This window comes from Zophobas morio, unplaced genomic scaffold (genome assembly GCF_036711695.1).
Source record: "Zophobas morio isolate AGI-343-1 ecotype UQ-CSIRO unplaced genomic scaffold, CSIRO_AGI_Zmor_V1 ptg000012l, whole genome shotgun sequence".
NCBI classification, from domain to species: domain Eukaryota; kingdom Metazoa; phylum Arthropoda; class Insecta; order Coleoptera; family Tenebrionidae; genus Zophobas; species Zophobas morio.
In genome coordinates this window covers 12,501,965-12,519,589 of record NW_026972117.1, presented here as the reverse complement: position 1 = coordinate 12,519,589, position 17,625 = coordinate 12,501,965, and the positions used below count along the sequence as shown (strand labels likewise).

Below are 17,625 nucleotides of genomic sequence, written 5' to 3'. Positions count from 1 at the left end.
GTTGCATTGGTCACGGCAACCAGGATCGAACCGGTAACACTTGTGGTCCCGAGCGAGCGTCTCTCTGTTCTCAACTTTGTCAACTGTGGAATTGTTGGTAATTCTCGTCGACTAATTAGAGTCCCCATTGGACAGGTAGGAGTCGTTCGTTCGGTTCGGAGCCGAACAATTGGTATTCTGAACGGACGGTAAACGCGCAGATTCGACGCAGTGACCTATGACATCGTCACGCGTTCTAGCTTTATTCTACGTCTGTCGCGATTCCAAATCAAATCACACAGTATGTTCGCCTAATTACGCCCCGGTGAGCGGACGTCCGGGTTTTTGTCCGCAGACTTATACAAAAAGGAACTATTGTTTAACTAGGAAAGTATTGTGGGGACGGATTCCGGCCAAACTTTATGTGTCAACATGGACACGGAGACAAGGCCGGGGCAACATTAAGGAAAGGAAGTTAACAAGCAAAGAGTTAAATACACTCAGCTTCAAACCTCATTTATTACGTGATACATCAATACTGACAAGCTTCCAAAATAAATTTAGCGCCGTCCAGGTGTTCCGCCTCCTGTTATCCAGTCATGGTCGGGTCCACCACCCATGCCACCACCATTTATACAACCCTGATCATAAACATTTGCACATCTCTTCCCTGGGGAATTATTATGCAACCAATCTTCATCGTTCGGAGCGCCCACAATGGCCCCATTGATGCATTTTTCGTCCAAAACGTTCACACACCTCCTAACTTTGGCGCTCATTTGGTCAAAAAGTTTGGCCAGCTCGTGGTAGATCTGTCGATTTTTTCCATCATAGGAGTTTAGATACAAACCGTAGGTCACAGAGACAGCGACGACTAAAATCAGGAGGGCAGATTTCATGGCGAAAGATGTCTGAAAGTGAGTAAATATAGGCATACATTATTCAGTAATTGTGGGGAAATTGCGGTGGCTTACCTAACCTAGCTGTGAAGAGTAATCTACCACGAATGGTAATAATGGGACTTTGGTTCCGATTTTATAGGCGTCCCTATCGCATAGTAAATAATTAAATTGTATTAATTTATATGCGGTTTAGGACAGATGTGGGATTATTTTCCCATTTGATATAATTTTTTTGTGATTGATATATTGTTTAGTTTTTATTGGGGGTACTTATGTCAATGATGGAACGTGTGCACTTTTCTTTACTTTGCGTATTTGAATTTTTGAAACTAAGATAAAAATTTCACCGACAAGAGATTTATTTTTTCGTTTAAAAACATTTTTTGTCTAATTCTCTGTTAAAAATAACCACAACCTTAACCCTTTTCTTTTAAAACCCTTTCAAAAAACGCTTGTTTCCAGCCCGTGAGTAAATCTCCCCTCGAACTGACAACCGTTTTTTTTTAACCAGCCATCGCAAAACGCATTATGACAACCTCGTGCATTAACATAAATCCTCAAAGAGATTTTTGCGAACAACCAAGCAACAATTTGTTTGCTCTGGTAGAGAGGTTTAAATCCCGGTGCTCTAAACTAATTAAATGTAAATCCCATCCTTACGCCGAGCAATTAAATATTAAGTTTTTTTGTACCCTCATGCTCGAAATTGCTTATTACACTTAACGAAAGGGACCAAGCGAAAAAAGATATAAATTTTCCCGAGTCGATGAAAGCAGCGAAGATAGTGATTGTTTATATAGCATGTCTGCGAAAGTTCGAAGTTGGAGTATCTCTCGAAAGTTTAAATTAAATCGTACATTGGCCATTACTACACAAGTAATGTGTTATTTCCGTTAACACTGGAGCTTTAGGAGCGGAGTTTATAAGTATTGTAAATAAAATCGGACGTGATTTCGTGCTTGGAACGTATTGGTGCTTCAATTGTTCACATGTGCTTGAACGCGTATCAGAGACGTTTTCAGGTTATCGTCTTTGAAAATAGGTTAAAAGAGCGAATTTTAGGTTAACAAAAAACGGGGGACTTAGACCCGAAATAAGCGCTATTGACGAGTTTAGAAAAAATAAACTTTACGCAACGTCTAGTTTTCTTTAAAATCTGCATTTATTTTATTAGTTTACATCATGAGCACATTTTATAGAATTTGCATAACAAATTAGATGTTTTTGTAAATTTTAAATCGTTAAATTGTTCGCAAGAATGTATTGCCGCTTCAATCCATGAATCCCATTTTGTCAGAACAGGTTCTGGAGGCAATGGACAATTGTAGCACGAGCGGAGTTTGGGCCCCTAGTTGTGGCTGTTCTTCTACCCACAACGGTTATTCTATCTATCGCAAGCACTGCCGCGATAAATCCCGCCAGCTCGACTAGGAACCGCGCCCTCCGCTTCTGCCACGTGTTTCAATTTCTATTCTATGACTCTGATATTACACGACAACTGAACAAGTGTTGCAAACAAAAGAATTACGTGAGGTTAGGAACAGCCGAGCATGAAAATTTACGTTCAATTTAAACTATACAGCAAAGAAAAATTACTGAAGTTAAAATTGTGCGACAGAGAAAAATCTAACAAAATTACATGAGTTTAATATTTTATGTTCATTCAAGTTATTGGTTAATTTTTTTAAGTGAAGTCATGCAACTGCATTGTGGGCCATCGTTTTACCTTTCCCCAAACAAACACAAAAAAACCAGCAGGCAATCTGGACGTTCAAAATAGCGTCGGATGAGTGCGTCATTAAAAAAAAAAAGGTTAAAAGAGCGATTTTACGTTAACAAAAAACGGGAGACTTAGGCCCAAAATAAGCGCTCTTGGCAAGCTTAGAAAAAATAAATTTGACACGTCTAGTTTTCTTTAAGATCTACATTTATTTTATTAGTTTACATCATCAGCGATCCTAATTTTTCATAAAATTTGCATAACAAATTAGATATTTTTCTAAATTTTAACCAATCTTTTTTTTTTTTTATCAATAAAATGTTCGCAATAATATATTGCCGCTTCAATGCATGAATCCCATTTTGTCAGAACAGGTTCTGGAGGCAATGGACAATTGTAGCACGAGCGGAGTTTGGGGCCCCTGGTTGTGGCTGTTCTTCTACCCACGACGGTTATTCTATCTATCGCAAGCATTGCCGCACAGCACCTCTCCATAACGAACAGGCCATCACGGTCGCAAACTCGTGGTTGGGTCTCGACTATTGGGCCAAGTCGACAGCGTCACGTCATCCCGACCGCCTCTGACTTCCATTCAAATCTGTGTCTTTTGTGCAGATGGCGCGCTAAATCCCGCCAGCTCGACTAGGAACCGAGCCCTCCGCTTCTGCCACGTGTTTCAATTTCTATTCCATGAGTCTGATATTAAACGACAACTGAACAAGTGTTGCAAACAAAAGAATTACGTGAGGTTAGGAACTGCCGAGCATGAAAATTTACATTCAATTTAAATTATACAGCAAAGAAAAATTACTGAAGTTAAAATTGTGTGACAGAGAAAAATCTAATAAAATTACATGAGTTTAATATTTTACGTTCATTCAAGTTATTGGTTAATTTTTTAAGGAGAAGTTATACAGCTGCATTGTGGCCCATCGTTTTACCTTTCCCCAAACAAACACAAAAAAAACAGCAGGCAATCTGGACGTTCAAAATGGCGTCGGACGAATGCGTCATTAAAAAAAATTGGTTAAAAGAGCGATTTTACGTTAACAAAAAACGGGGGACTTTGGTCCGAAATAAGCGCTCTTGGCAAGTTTAGAAAAAATAAATTTTACACGTCTAGTTTTCTTTGAGATCTACATTTATTTTATTAGTTTACATCATTAGTGATCCTAATTTTTCATAAAATTTGCATAACAAATTAGATATTTTTCTAAATTTTAACCAACGTTTTTTTTATATCATTAAAATGGTCGTAATAATATATTGCCGCTTCAGTCTATGAATCCGATTTTGTCAGAACAGGTTCTGGAGGCAATGGACAATTGTAGCACGAGCGGAGTTTGGGGCCCCTGGTTGTGGCTGTTCTTCTACCCACGACGGTTATTCTATCTATCGCAAGCATTGCCGCACAGCACCTCTCCATAACGAACAGGCCATCACGGTCGCAAACTCGTGGTTGGGTCTCGACTATTGGGCCAAGTCGACAGCGTTACGTCATCCCGACCGCCCCTGACTTCCATTCAAATCCGTGTCTTTTGTGCAGATGGCGCGATAAATCCCGCCAGCTCGACTAGGAACCGCGCCCTCCGCTTCTGCCACGTGTTTCAATTTCTATTCTATGACTCTGGTATTAAACGACAACTGAACAAGTGTTGCAAACAAAAGAATTACGTGAGGTTAGGAACTGCCGAGCATGAAAATTTACGTTCAATTTAAATTATACAGCAAAGAAAAATTACTGAAGTTAAAATTGTGTGACAGAAAAATCTAACAATTTTTTTTTAAGTGAAGTTATGCAGCTGGATTGTGGACCATCGTTTTACCTTTCACCAAACAAACACAAAAAAAAAACAGCAGGCAATCTGGGCGTTCAAAATGGCGTCGGACGAGTGCGTCATTAAAAAAATACGTCAAAAATATGTCTCCCAGAAATGCGATCAATCCTGTGGCGCTGTGTAAATAGTGGTCTAAATCAAAGAACTAAAACGCACGTCCCATATGACCCACAATGTTGTTAATTTGTTCAACGAGATTTTACGGTTCAAATATATGCTCGGTTTGCAAATGCTGTTTCAACATGGCCGCTGCCAGAACAAAGAATTTACCTGATGTTAAATTATGCCACACTTTATCAACGATCCAAACAAAGACATTATGTGAGCCAAGTGACTTGTTACTTAAAACAATTAGCTTTCAGAGTTTATATCGTGGACTATCTCTAGCTTATTCCAAAGAAAACACATGATAAATAAACAGCACAAAATGCATCCGGCGTTGCGAGGAATATGCGTCTCGGTGATGTAATTTTCAACGTTGCGAGAAAATATGTGTGTTTCATGAAATCTCCTAGCAAGGACTTTATCTAAACAAATTCCTGACCGTTAAATTGTGTTAGAACCAGTTAACGATCAAAAACCTAACATGAACGTGAATTTACAAACAATAAAACAAATTTACGCGCTACGTTAGCGTCGCGAAATTTTAATTCAAATTCGGTCACCACAATACAACTTTCATGCATTTGCCTACCACCAAAAATGAAAAAGCATTTGCCCTAGAATCCGCCTTTTATAGGTTACTAATCTACAAAAATTACTAAAACTGTCATCATAAAACTCGCTTGGATGCGCGGAAGCAACAGAATAATGAAGGACAGGTCTCAATATCCCTGGAAACAGGTCGCCCTTATTAGCAAAAACCCACCAAGCATTATTGAAAGACTGCAGTAATTAAAAGGCGGAAACCGCAAGGGATAATTTCCTAACCGTTCCATCAAGCTGACGCACTAAAGGAAAGTTATTAATTTAGAATTGACGGATTGACGCTGAGACAAGCTTTGCTTATAAAGTGTTTACAATTTATCACTTGACGAAGTAATTTTATTAAAAATTTAGTTAGGCAAAGACAGCTTTCGTTGTTCCAGTGTTAAAGTTTTATCGCGACTGGATAATTTATGCTCGTTAGATGTCCGTCAAGTCGAATTACGCTGAAAGCGCCATTACGGTTGTAGTGAGGTGATAACCAAAGCTGCAAACTCGTGACAAGTTCTATTTGCTGGCCTGACGTCGGAATGCAACGCTGTATATTCGATTTATTTGGTGAATAAAATATCGGCCGGAGTTTATTTTTGGATTCTTGCGAAGGCATTTAATGTGCTCAGTTTTTTTTTTACTGGAGTCGTTTCTATGTGGCTTCTGCAATTTATTGCGTTTGTTTTGCTAATTAAATGTATGGGGACCCATTTTTTCGTTCTCTGGGCACCAGAGACGAGATTGTTGCCCAGAGGATGTGATCAGTTTAAAAATTGTATGTGGAAACGAGTACGTAATGTTACTACCTAGTGAGATGAAGAGAGAGTGTTTGGACGAGAAGACTAACACAATTGAAGTCGACCGATATAAAATTTTCGAAGTAATAATAATTAACTAAAATAATTCAACAATTTAGTCGAAACAAGTTCATGGGTGAAAGCTACTTCGGTCAATAAACCTCAAAGCTTTAGATTTTGCTCGTTCCATGTGTAATGTTGTGTAACCAAATGTATGATTCACACTTTTCATAGTCGGGTGCTAACGCAAGATCTGTCGCGTATATCACACGTAACAAATTCACTTTTTGCGCATACTTTTTGCATTCACACGGTCATAAAACAATTTCAGTTCTTTATGACACACTGCAAGCTACAACTCTAATGAAATAATGACCATAGATTCGAAACCCTGGAAGATAAATAAAATTTCTTGTATACGTTTTATTTTCGTTTTTTGCCTTTTTATGCCACGATGATGGAGCCAGCGCTGCGCATTAAGAATTTATGCTTCATCAAGCGCCAACCAATAATTTTTACGATACCATGTCAAGCCGTCATTATGCATGCGCCAATTCTGCTTATGCCTCAATTCATCGCATTTTTACGACCCGATCAGCATCCCTTCGTGTCCAAAAGTTGACGTCAGCAAGGCCAGCCGTAAAAATTTAGCCCCGCCGTTTAAAATCTTTAAAATTTTATTTCCGCCGGCAATCCTCGGCCTAATGCCTTCCCGGGGCCGTTTTCGGCCGGGCACGAACGCATTCCGCTAACAAATATCAAGTCAAACCGGCGCAATAAAAATATTCCGTCCGTCGGTTGATCAACAAAACGGGACGCTTGCCGCATTGAGATTCTGCCAATGGGTTTATTGCTTTGCTTATATTCGGAATTCAATAAGGAGTCGCGATAAAGGAGCAGCCAGGAGTGCGGGTGGAAGGATCGACATGCAAAGCGGCGACAAAGACGAAGGAAGGAGCAAATCCATATCCTTCTTAAACTTAGTGGGGAAAATAAAATGTTGCAAGTACTGTTTCGTAAATGGAAGCGCGGTATCTGGAGACGTTATGGGCTTGCTGGTGAGACGGCTTTCTTGTCACAAGTGCAGCTCGAGAGCGATAAACTTGCCAGACGTCATAATACGGGCTTAAATCCGGAGAATAAAAATATCGTATTATGAGCGAATGGCTGATAATCAGAATTTACATCAGATGGCGGCGGGGCCGCGAAATGCCGCCCAAGGCACTCGCCGTTTGATAATGTGCTCTTTTCGAACTAAGTTCCCTTGAATGTTTTCCTGGTGGGAAAATTGTTGCGTTAATTTCTAATTGGCATCGATCTTGAGACACAGAAGATGTCATTAGAAATTCATGATTGAGTCTGACAGCCAGCACGTGAATGGTTGAAGACGTATATGAAACCCGACCCTGTTTTCAGGAATTTCGTGAAAATTTCCCTGTGTTCCTTTTCTTGAAGCTAATTTTTTAAAAGACACTGAGTTATGTAATGAAGGTTATGGATCATAAGTCCCATACATCTTTAGGAATGCTCAACTGTCATATTTAACTTGTCATCCGCTCTCTCCGTAATTATATTTTCCTTTCCACATTCCTTTTCCTACTTTCTTTTCTACCCTTCTTCTATATTCTCACAACACTTTGCACATTGTTCTCTCATACATTTTCTCTTCATATATTACCACTCTTTATCCTGTTTCTATTCTTAACTTGTGCCTTGTTTTTCTATTGTTTCATTCTCGCTTAGATTGAGTTCTTAAATTATCTCCTTTATGTCTCTTGTTGCCACAAAATACTTCTTCTTCAGTCTCTTTTGGTATTTTAATCCAAAAATTTTACTGCTAACTCGATTTACGCGGATCTGGAACTCTGCTTTATATCAGGTAAAACACACAACTATTTTGTTGTAGATTCCAACTGAAATAGTAACTAAACATGGTCATGGGGGAGAGAAATATTAACTAAAAGTTTTATTAGTACTTATTATGATAATGAATGTCTTATTTAGTTGTTAAAGGTAGCAACAAATCAACTTTGGAATCATTATAACACCACTAAAACTTGAGAAGGAAGGTTTTTACTTCTTTTCCCAAACTCACCAGTTGATTGTTAAGAGTGTAGCAGAGAGTTAATCCTCCATTTTCCAGACACTCGGTATATATTTTCAATGAACTAAATGAAAATTTGCCCTTTAACCTAAAAACAATGGCGTTTACAGAATTCCTGTGTCATCCTTTTTTCGATTTGTGTTGTTGTTCTAAAAGCTAATTTTTTTAATTATATGACGCTCGACCTTGATTGTGTTAGTCTTCTCGTCCAAACACTTTTTATCTCACTAGGTAGTAACATTACTTACTCGTTTCCACACACAATTTTGTAAACCGATCACATCCTCCGACAACGAGCTCATCTCCTATTTGTCACAAGAGGTAACCCCAACCTGTTAATAAGTTTAAACTAAACCGGTAAAAATATTCGAACGGGGTTAGTTGGGAACCGAATATTTAATTGTGATACGTTTTCTCGTCCAAACACTCCTTCTTTATCTAACTAGGTAGTCGTTTAATGAAGTATTATTATAAATATATCGATGATCGTAGTCAGCTGTTTCAACTTTTAATCGGACGGTTTGAAATCCGGCTGAAAGACGACGAACGAGATCGTTTGCAAACCTTTATTTTACACATTTGCTAAAGAAATGTGAATTAAGCCTAAAAAAGGAGCAAGGTTGGGGCAGTCTTTGGTAATAAATAGTTGTTCAGAAGATGCGATCACTTTAAAAATTTAATGTCGTTTGACCTCGATTGTGTTAGTTTTCTCGTCCAAACACTCTTTCTTTGTCTCAATAGGTAGTAACATTACGTACACGTTTCCACATACAATTTTTAAACTGATTACATCCTCTGAACAACAATCTCATCTCTTATTTGTCACCAGAGGTACTTGTTAATATGTTTAAAGTAAAGCTGCAACCATATTTGAAGGGGGGATGATTATGTCATTTGCCAAAATCAGTTTTATCGTAGCAGGTACTAGCCCCACCCACCCACCCTCTCGTTTCTTATAGAGTATGCCATTTGCCAAAATCGATCTTATCGTAGCAGGTACTAACCCCGCCCACCCGCCCTCTTTTTTGTCAGAGGAAGCTCATTAGGCAAAATCAGTCTTATCTTAGCAGGTACTAGCTAGGATAAGACTGATTTTGGCAGATGACATACCTCAAAGAAAATAGAGGGTGGGTGGGCGGGGCCAGTACCAGCTAAGATAAGACTGATTTTGGCAAATGGGATCCCTCTAAGAAAATAGAGGGCAGTCGGACTGTGTTAGTACTTGTTAATCGAAGATCCATTTTGGTAAATGACATACCCTCTAAGAAAAGAAAGGGCGGGTGGGCGGGGTTAGTAACTGCTAAAATCAGTTTTATCTTAGTAGTCACTAGCCCCGCCCACCCACCCTCTCGTTTCTTAGAGAGTATGTTATTTGCCAAAATCGATCTTATCGTAGCAGGTACTAACCCCGCCCACCCGCCCTCTTTTTTGTCAGAGGAAGCTCATTAGGCAAAATCAGTCTTATCTTAGCAGGTACTAGCTAGGATAAGACTGATTTTGGCAGATGTCATACCCTCAAAGAAAAGAGAGGGTGGGTGGGCGGGGCCAGTACCAGCTAAGATAAGACTGATTTTGGCAAATGGGATCCCTCTAAGAAAATAGAGGGCAGTCGGACTGTGTTAGTACTTGTGAATCTAAGATCCATTTTGGTAAATGACATACCCTCTAAGAAAAGAGAGGGCGGGTGGGCGGGGTTAGTAACTGCTAAAATCAGTTTTATCTTAGTAGTCACTAGCCCCGCCCACCCACCCTCTCGTTTCTTAGAGAGTATGTTATTTGCCAAAATCGATCTTATCGTAGCAGGTACTAACCCCGCCCAGCCGCCCTCTTTTTTGTCAGAGGGAGCTCATTAGGCAAAATCAGTCTTTTCTTAGCAGGTACTAGCTACGATAAGACTGATTTTGTCAGATGACATACCTTCAAAGAAAAGAGAGGGTGGGTGGGCGGGGCTAGTACCTGCTAGGATACGACTGATTTTGGCAAATGGGATCTCTAACAAAATAGAGAGGGGGCGGGTGGTGTTAATACTTGTTAATCTAAGATCGATTTTGGCAAATGAAATATACTCTAAGAAAAGAGAGGACGGGTGGGCGGGGCTAGTATCTGCTAAAATCAGTTTTATCTTAACAGCAGCTAGCCCCGCCCACCCACCCTCTTTTTTCTTAGAGGGTATGTCTTTTGCCAAAGTCAGTTTTATCTTAGTAGCCACTAGCCCCGCCCACCCACCATCTCGTTTCTTAGAGAGCATGTCATTTGCCAAAATCGATCTTATCGTAGCAGGTACTAACCCCGCCCACCCACCCTCTTTTTTAGTGGGACCTCCTTAGCCAAAATGAGTCTTATCTTAACAGGTACTCGCTGGAATAAGACAGATTTTGGCAAATCACATACCTTCCAAGAAAAGAGAGGGTGGGTGGGCGGGGCTAGTACCTGCTACGATAAGACTGATTTTGGCAGATGAAATCCCTTTAAGGAAATACAGGGCAGGTGGGTGAGGTTAGTATCTGTTAATCTAAGATCGATTTTGGCCAATGATATATCCTCTAAGAAAAGAGAGGGTGAGTGGGCGGGGCTAGTCAAATAAGACTGATTTTAGTAGATGTCATACTTTCTAAGACAAGAGAGGGTGCGCGAGACTAGTTCCTACTGAGATAAGACTGATTTTGGCAAATGAAATACCCTCTAAGAAAAGGGAGGGTGGGTGGAAGTACCTGTTAAGACTGATTGTGGCAAATGACATATTCTCTAAGAAAATAGAGGGCGGGCGACTGGGGCTAGTACCTGTGAAGATAATATTGATTTTAGCAAATTTAGGTCAAAATTTTCCAAAAATAGTACACCAAGTTTTTTAAAATTGTTTTAAATAATTTAGAAAAAAAATTCCATGGGCTCCTAAAATAATATTCCACGGAGACCCAAGAGTTTCCCGAATTAAAAAGACTTTGTCAAATTCATAAAAAATAAAACATGAAAAGCTCAACAGATTTTTTCAAGTTCATCCAGCAACAAAATACCAGGTTCCTTTAAATTTTTTCCGGAAATAAAGCACCACGAATTGTACTACGTTTTCTCATCTGAACACTAGTTCTTTATCTAACTAGGTAGACGTTTAACGAAGTATTATTATAAATATGATAACTGAAAGGTAGAGGCGACTCTTGGTAACAAAACGTGGTTAAGACGATCAGATCACTTTAAAAATTTTGTGCGGTAAGGAGTCATAGCACTACTACTTCATAAGGTAAAGAAATAGTGTTTGGACGAGAAGACGTAGCACAATCGATGTCATAACCATAATCCTTTAAAATGTGCGCCACTAACGAATCTAGTTAATTAAAACGTGACCTTAAGAGACCGGAAAAGCTTTGACAATTTTCATTCATCGGTAATACCACAAGAATTATTGAGTTATTTATCCGAAATTTAAAACGTCTTGCGGTAAAAATGAAAAATGTCCGAATGGGACTTATTTGTTTTTAAATTTTACTTTAGCGGAGATTAAGTCACCCACGTTTGTTTACAAAAATGACGAGCAAATGAAGTTGCGAATAAAGCACAAAGTAAATAATTTTATGTTTCCGGAAACAAACAACTTTAGAAACACTTAAATGTTTTATACTTAATAATTTCTTCGAATGGTCGTAAATTTACTTAACCATCTACTAGTTCTTTAAACTTAAATTTGTCAACTGGATTTATAAATGGGTCCCTCTCCTTCTAGTAAATATCTTCTAGCTAGCTGTGTCACCTCGTGCGTCTGAAGGCACGAATTCCCATATCGCTGCACAACGTAGTAAGAATCCAAGCATCCCAGACGATTTTTTAATTCCTTATTCTACCTGGACTTTATTGCCTAGGTAGTGCACGTATCGCTGTTAATTTCTTCATCTCTACTGCACCGTCGCGTTTCCGTAAATTAGCTTCTAGAAATAATTAGATAAGAAAATTCAAACCGCGAGATCTGTTCATACCTCTCGTCTTAGTAGTAAATTACTTAGAGTAAACAGACCGTGACAGTAGACTAAATTTAATTAAAATCATTCTATCCTCTAATATCTCTTTGGAGAATCTATTATTTGCATAGCATAATTAAATTTCTTACTTTAGGGCGGAAAATCTGTTTGTAGATTTGGGAGTTGTGATCAGATGTTGTGATGAGAAATTTGCCTTTTTCACCTACATCAATTACCAGCTGATTTGTACTCTTCATCATGTGCACAGGAACATGTTACATTCTTCGAAATAAATGACCGCCATTAGTCTCTTGTGACAGATCCAGCGTCGGATCTATAAATTTTCGGGGAGTTTAGTGAAAATAACGAATCGAAAATGTTTCTAGACATTACGCTTTCAATCAAATCAGGTTTTAAAATGACGCGAAAATCATCGAGGGCTCAGATTGCCAGATTGACAAATTGAGTATGGAAGCGGACGATTTGCTTTTCGTATGAACTGCATCATGAAGAGAAGTACAAACTGAACGAGTAAAAATGAGCTGGAAACAATGATACAAAGGCGAATCAATTTTTCAAGTTGCAAACTTTGAAATTCCGTTGAATATACGCACCGGGAGAAAAGCTCTTTTTCATTCAGTATAGCATATTAAATGCCAGTTGTATTAATTAAACGTCATATACACCCTCCTGGATGCACAATACATAATGCAGCGCAAAATTTAACTAAGCACCTGGTGGTTATTGGCACAAAACTGCAGTATTTGATCAACAGCCAGCCGCAGCACTGTGTAAACAGAGTGATTAAATAAAATCGATCCCAATACAATTTTTATAACTCGGAAACAAAAACAGCGTTCTCTCGTATTATCGACGACAAGCACTTACAAGACGACGTTGTTTAAATCCCCACTTTGTACATAATTTATTTTCGCTTTTTTGTTGCCTAAAATAAATCATAAATTGAATGAACACGCTCCGATGAACGCTTACATACTAAAAGCCTGTTCAGATTGAATATCTTAAACGTTTTACTTTTTTCCTATTTTTCATTTTTCATCAATAGATTGTGACTAACCCTTATAAACGACAAAAAGTTTCCCTTTACCGTTTACTTTATATAAAGTCGAGAAAAAACTTTCCATCCAGATAGGACTGATGAATCAATTCTTGAACAAATATGAAAGTTGTCTTCGGCCTTGCAAACAATCCCTTCGGAGCTGATCCTCTGGTTATTCGTGATTTAAACTGATGGTTTCACAAACAACTAATTCTCTTGTTAATCATCTTAAGGGTGGATTAAGTTCTTGTAAACACTGACGATTGGTTAACCTTGGCACCCACTTCGTTAGAGTGGATTGTAATCTGAAACTTGAGCAACGGACAACGTGACCGATAATTGGAAATCGGGAAAATTATACACAGATTTTACGCCCAATAAGCAGCTGAAACGATTCCAAAGACACTAAGAAGATTACAATAGTTCGGCAATCTGTAGGCTACCCAGTTACGTCACATGGCAAAAACGTCGAGACAGTTAAAAACGCTACCAGAACTGAGCTGCAGTTAACTTTACAAAGTCCGCTATAAATTGCGAAAATCACAAATAGATCTATAAGAAATAGGTCAAGAATATAAAGCAAAAGCACTCTCGGTTCTCATTAGAGTTGTACGACGCGACGCATTTCTCTCTAAGATAGTTTACTGCTTTTAATCTCGTCGATACTTAACATCAACTGAGCGTGCTTTGAGTTTGAGAGAAGTTGAGTAAAGTTTAGTTGGTCATACTGATGCAAGGAACGATGCAAATCTTTGACCGCGTAGGTTGTAAATCCTGATTAAGAAATCTTAGCTTGGTGTTGTTTTAGCGCTCCGAAGTCAATTAAGTCGGTGAGATTCACGACCGAACTAAGAGCTCTAAATAACTCTGGCTTTAATTTTTTAATTAGGGCGTAGTAACTAGATCAAGAATGCAATAAAGACGTCTTCAGAGTGCAATGTTCGGTATACACGCAAATCAGAATGACAAAACATCACAAAATTACTACGTTGATTGGAAAATATGTGCCCAGAATTTATGCATACAACAAAAATCATTGTCCGTGGCTGAAAGTTCCCGAAAATATTCAAATAAACACACGAAGCTCTTGATTTCATGACTGCTGGCCTTATTTTACTTTTCTGAATTTTACAGTTTTATATTCGTTTATACGCCATATCTGAATGTGAATTATATCTTGAAATAAAATAAAGTGTCAATAATACTCATCTTTTGACACATTATTTTAAACTTGTCAAGGTGAGTAACCCATAAATGCAAAATTTTGAAATGACGTCATTAGATTTCTGGAAGGGATGAAGAGAAATAAATTCTCATTTGTTGATTTACTAAGTCTATGATAACCTCCAAGGGTGTACAAAATTCTAGAAGTATTGCTTTTATGGTTTCTAAGATAAATTGTGAAACGTTGCACATTTTACGTCGGCTCTGTTCATTAAAACTTTGACGTTGCGTCATCACCTTTTTGATGGAGATGACAGACAAATTTTGGTTCGCATTGTACAAGTTATACTTAAGTACATCTAAAATCTAAAATTTCATACTAATCAGTTCTGTAGTTTTAAGGATTATTTTGTCTAATGATGGAATAACATTATCGGTATTCCAGTGAGATATAGGGTACAGATTAGAAGAAAGCGAGTGTCAAAGAAGGGGTGAAAACAGAAGGTTTACTTGCAACAACAATAAATAAACGAAAAAATACATTGGTAGTTTGACCATAAAAGTCGGAAAAGAAGAAATCAAAGAAGAGACAAAAAAAAAGTAAATAAAAAACAATAGAAGCCCAATAATAGTGAGGAAAAAATAGTCGATGGAACGAAGAAAATTACCATTGAAAAAAAAAAAAAAAAGATTTGCATCAAATTATCTGAAATAAATACGGACGAATTGTCAAATAATAGGAAAATATTGTCAAATAACCAACAATAATAGACAAATAAAAAAATACATAGGCAGCTTAATCATAAAATAAGATTCACGTATGATAGAATGAAACTATGAAAGAAAGAATTAAATAATAGACATAGAAAATCAAGGAATACAACAATAAAAGACGAAAAATGGAAAGGAAAAAGTTGTCGATGGAATGAAGAAAATCACCACTGGACAAAAAAGCTGTGACGGCAAGATAATAGTTTGGTAAGCGAAGAAAGATAAGCCACTCTGTGGTCTAGTGGTCAGGGCACCCGCCCGGCAAGTGGGAAATGTGTGATTCGATTCCCACCGGAGCAGCAACATTTTTCTTCGCTTACCTTCAAAGCAAAACACATTTTCATGGAATTTTCTGAAATAAATACGGACAAATCGTCACATGGTGAAAAATTATTGTCAATAATTGCAATTTGATTAAAAAACTCAGGACTCAGGACTAGGATTAACGTATGAAAGAAAACATCACGAATGAAGAAATCAAAACGGTAAACACAAAGAAGCAAAGAACACAACAATAAAAGACGAAAAACGGAAAAAAAATTGCCAACAGAATGAAGAAAGTCACGACTGGACAATAATGCAAAACATATTTTCATGAAATTTTCTGAAATAAATACGCACAAATCGTCAAATTCTGGGAAATTATTGTCAAATCCACAAATTGGTAAATGAAAAAATACATCTGTAGTTTGATTAAAAAACTCAGGATTCAGGACTAAAATTGAAGTATGGTGGAAAGAAATCATGAAGGAAGAAATCAAACGATAGAAACAAAGAATCAAAGAACAAAACATTAGAAGAGGGAAACGGAAAGTAAAAATAGCCGCTGGAATGAACAAAATTACTTAAGAAAAACAAAATAAATCAAATTTGCATAAAATTGTCTGAAATAAATTCGGATGAGTTGTCAAATGATGGGAAAATATTGTCTGAAATAAATTCGGATGAGTTGTCAAATGATGGGAAAATATTGTCAAACAAGAAACATTCATAGATAACGTCAGCAGTTGGATCCTAAAACTTAGGACTCAGGACTAAGATTCACGAATGGTGGAAAGAAACTATGAAAGAAAGAATTAAATAATAGACACAGAAAATCAAGGAATACAACAATAAAAGACGAAAAATGGAAAGGAAAAATTCGTCGATAGAATGAAGAAAATCACTACTGGACAAAAAAGCTGTGACGGCAAGATAATAGTTTGGTAAACGAAGAAAGATAAGCCACTCTGTGGTCTAGTGGTCAGGGTACCCGCCCGGCAAGTGGGAAATGTGTGGTTCGATTCCCACCGGGGCAGTGACATTTTTCTTCGCTTATCTTCAAAGCAAAACACATTTTCATGAAATTTTCGGAAATAAATACCAACAAATCGTCAAATGGTGAAAAATTATTGTCAATTATTGCAATTTGATTAAAAAATTCAGGACTCAGGACTAGGATTAACGAATGGAAGAAAACATCACGAATGAAGAAATCAAAACGGTAAACACAAAGAAGCAAAGAAGACAACAATAAAAGACGAAAAACGGAAAAAAAATCGCTAACAGAATGAAGAAAGTCACGACTGGACAACAATGCAAAACATATTTTCATGAAATTTTCTGAAATAATTACGGACAAATCGTCAAATGGTGAGAAATTATTGTCAAATAAGCAAATTGGTAAATGAAAAAATACATCTGCAATTTGATTAAAAACTCGGGATTCAGGACTAAGATTGAAGTATGGTGGAAAGAAATCATGAAGGACGAAATCAAACGATAGAAACAAAGAATCAAAGAACAAAACATTAGAAGAGGGAAACGGAAAGAAAAAATAGCCGCTGGAATGAACAAAATTGCTACAGAAAAACAAAATAAAACTGATTTGCATGAAATTCTCTGAAATAAATTCGGACGAGTTGCCAAATGATGGGAAAATATTGTCAAACAAGAAACATTCATAGATAACGTTGGCAGTTGGATCATAAAACTTAGGACTTAGGACTAAGATTCACGTATGGTGGAAAGAAACTATGAAAGAAAGAATTAAATAATAGACACAGAAAATCAAGGAATACAACAATAAAAGACGAAAAATGGAAAGGAAAAAGTCGTCGATGGAATGAAGAAGATCACTACTGGACAAAAAAGCTGTGACGGCAAGATAATAGTTTGGTAAGCGAAGAAAGATAAGCCACTCTGTAGTCTAGTGGTCAAGGCATCCGCCCAGCAAGTGGGAAATGTGTGGCTCGATTCCCACCGGGGCAGCAACATTTTTCTTGGCTTATCTTCAAAGCAAAACACATTTTAATGAAATCTTCGGAAATAAATGCGGATAAATCGTCAAATGGTGGGAAATTATTGTCAAATAAGCAAATTTGTAAATGAAATTTGACTAAAAAACTCAGGACTCTGGACTCAGCACCAAGATTGATTTATCGTAGAAAGGAATCATGAATGAAGAGATCAAAACGTTAGATACAAAGAATCAAAGAACTAAACAATAAAAGACGAAAACTGGAAAGAAAAAATTGCCAATGGAATGAAGAAAATTACCATTGAAAGAAGAAACAAAACAGACTTGCATGAAATTCTGTGAAATAAATACGAATGAATTGTCAAATGTTGGGAAAATATTGTCAAATAAGCAACAATAACA

At 37.5% G+C, this 17,625-nt stretch overlaps 1 protein-coding gene and 1 long non-coding RNA gene across 6 annotated transcripts in view; one reads left to right on the top strand and one right to left on the bottom strand.

The window, feature by feature from the left end:
• Nucleotides 1-17,625, top strand: part of LOC135127782 (limbic system-associated membrane protein) — an 829,211-nt gene that overhangs the window by 95,682 nt on the left and 715,904 nt on the right. The window lies entirely within an intron of this gene.
• Nucleotides 475-1,025, bottom strand: LOC135128329 (uncharacterized). Its single transcript, XR_010280375.1, has 2 exons — nt 954-1,025; nt 475-890 (listed from the first exon to the last, which is right to left on the bottom strand). It is a non-coding gene; the product is annotated as an uncharacterized LOC135128329 (long non-coding RNA).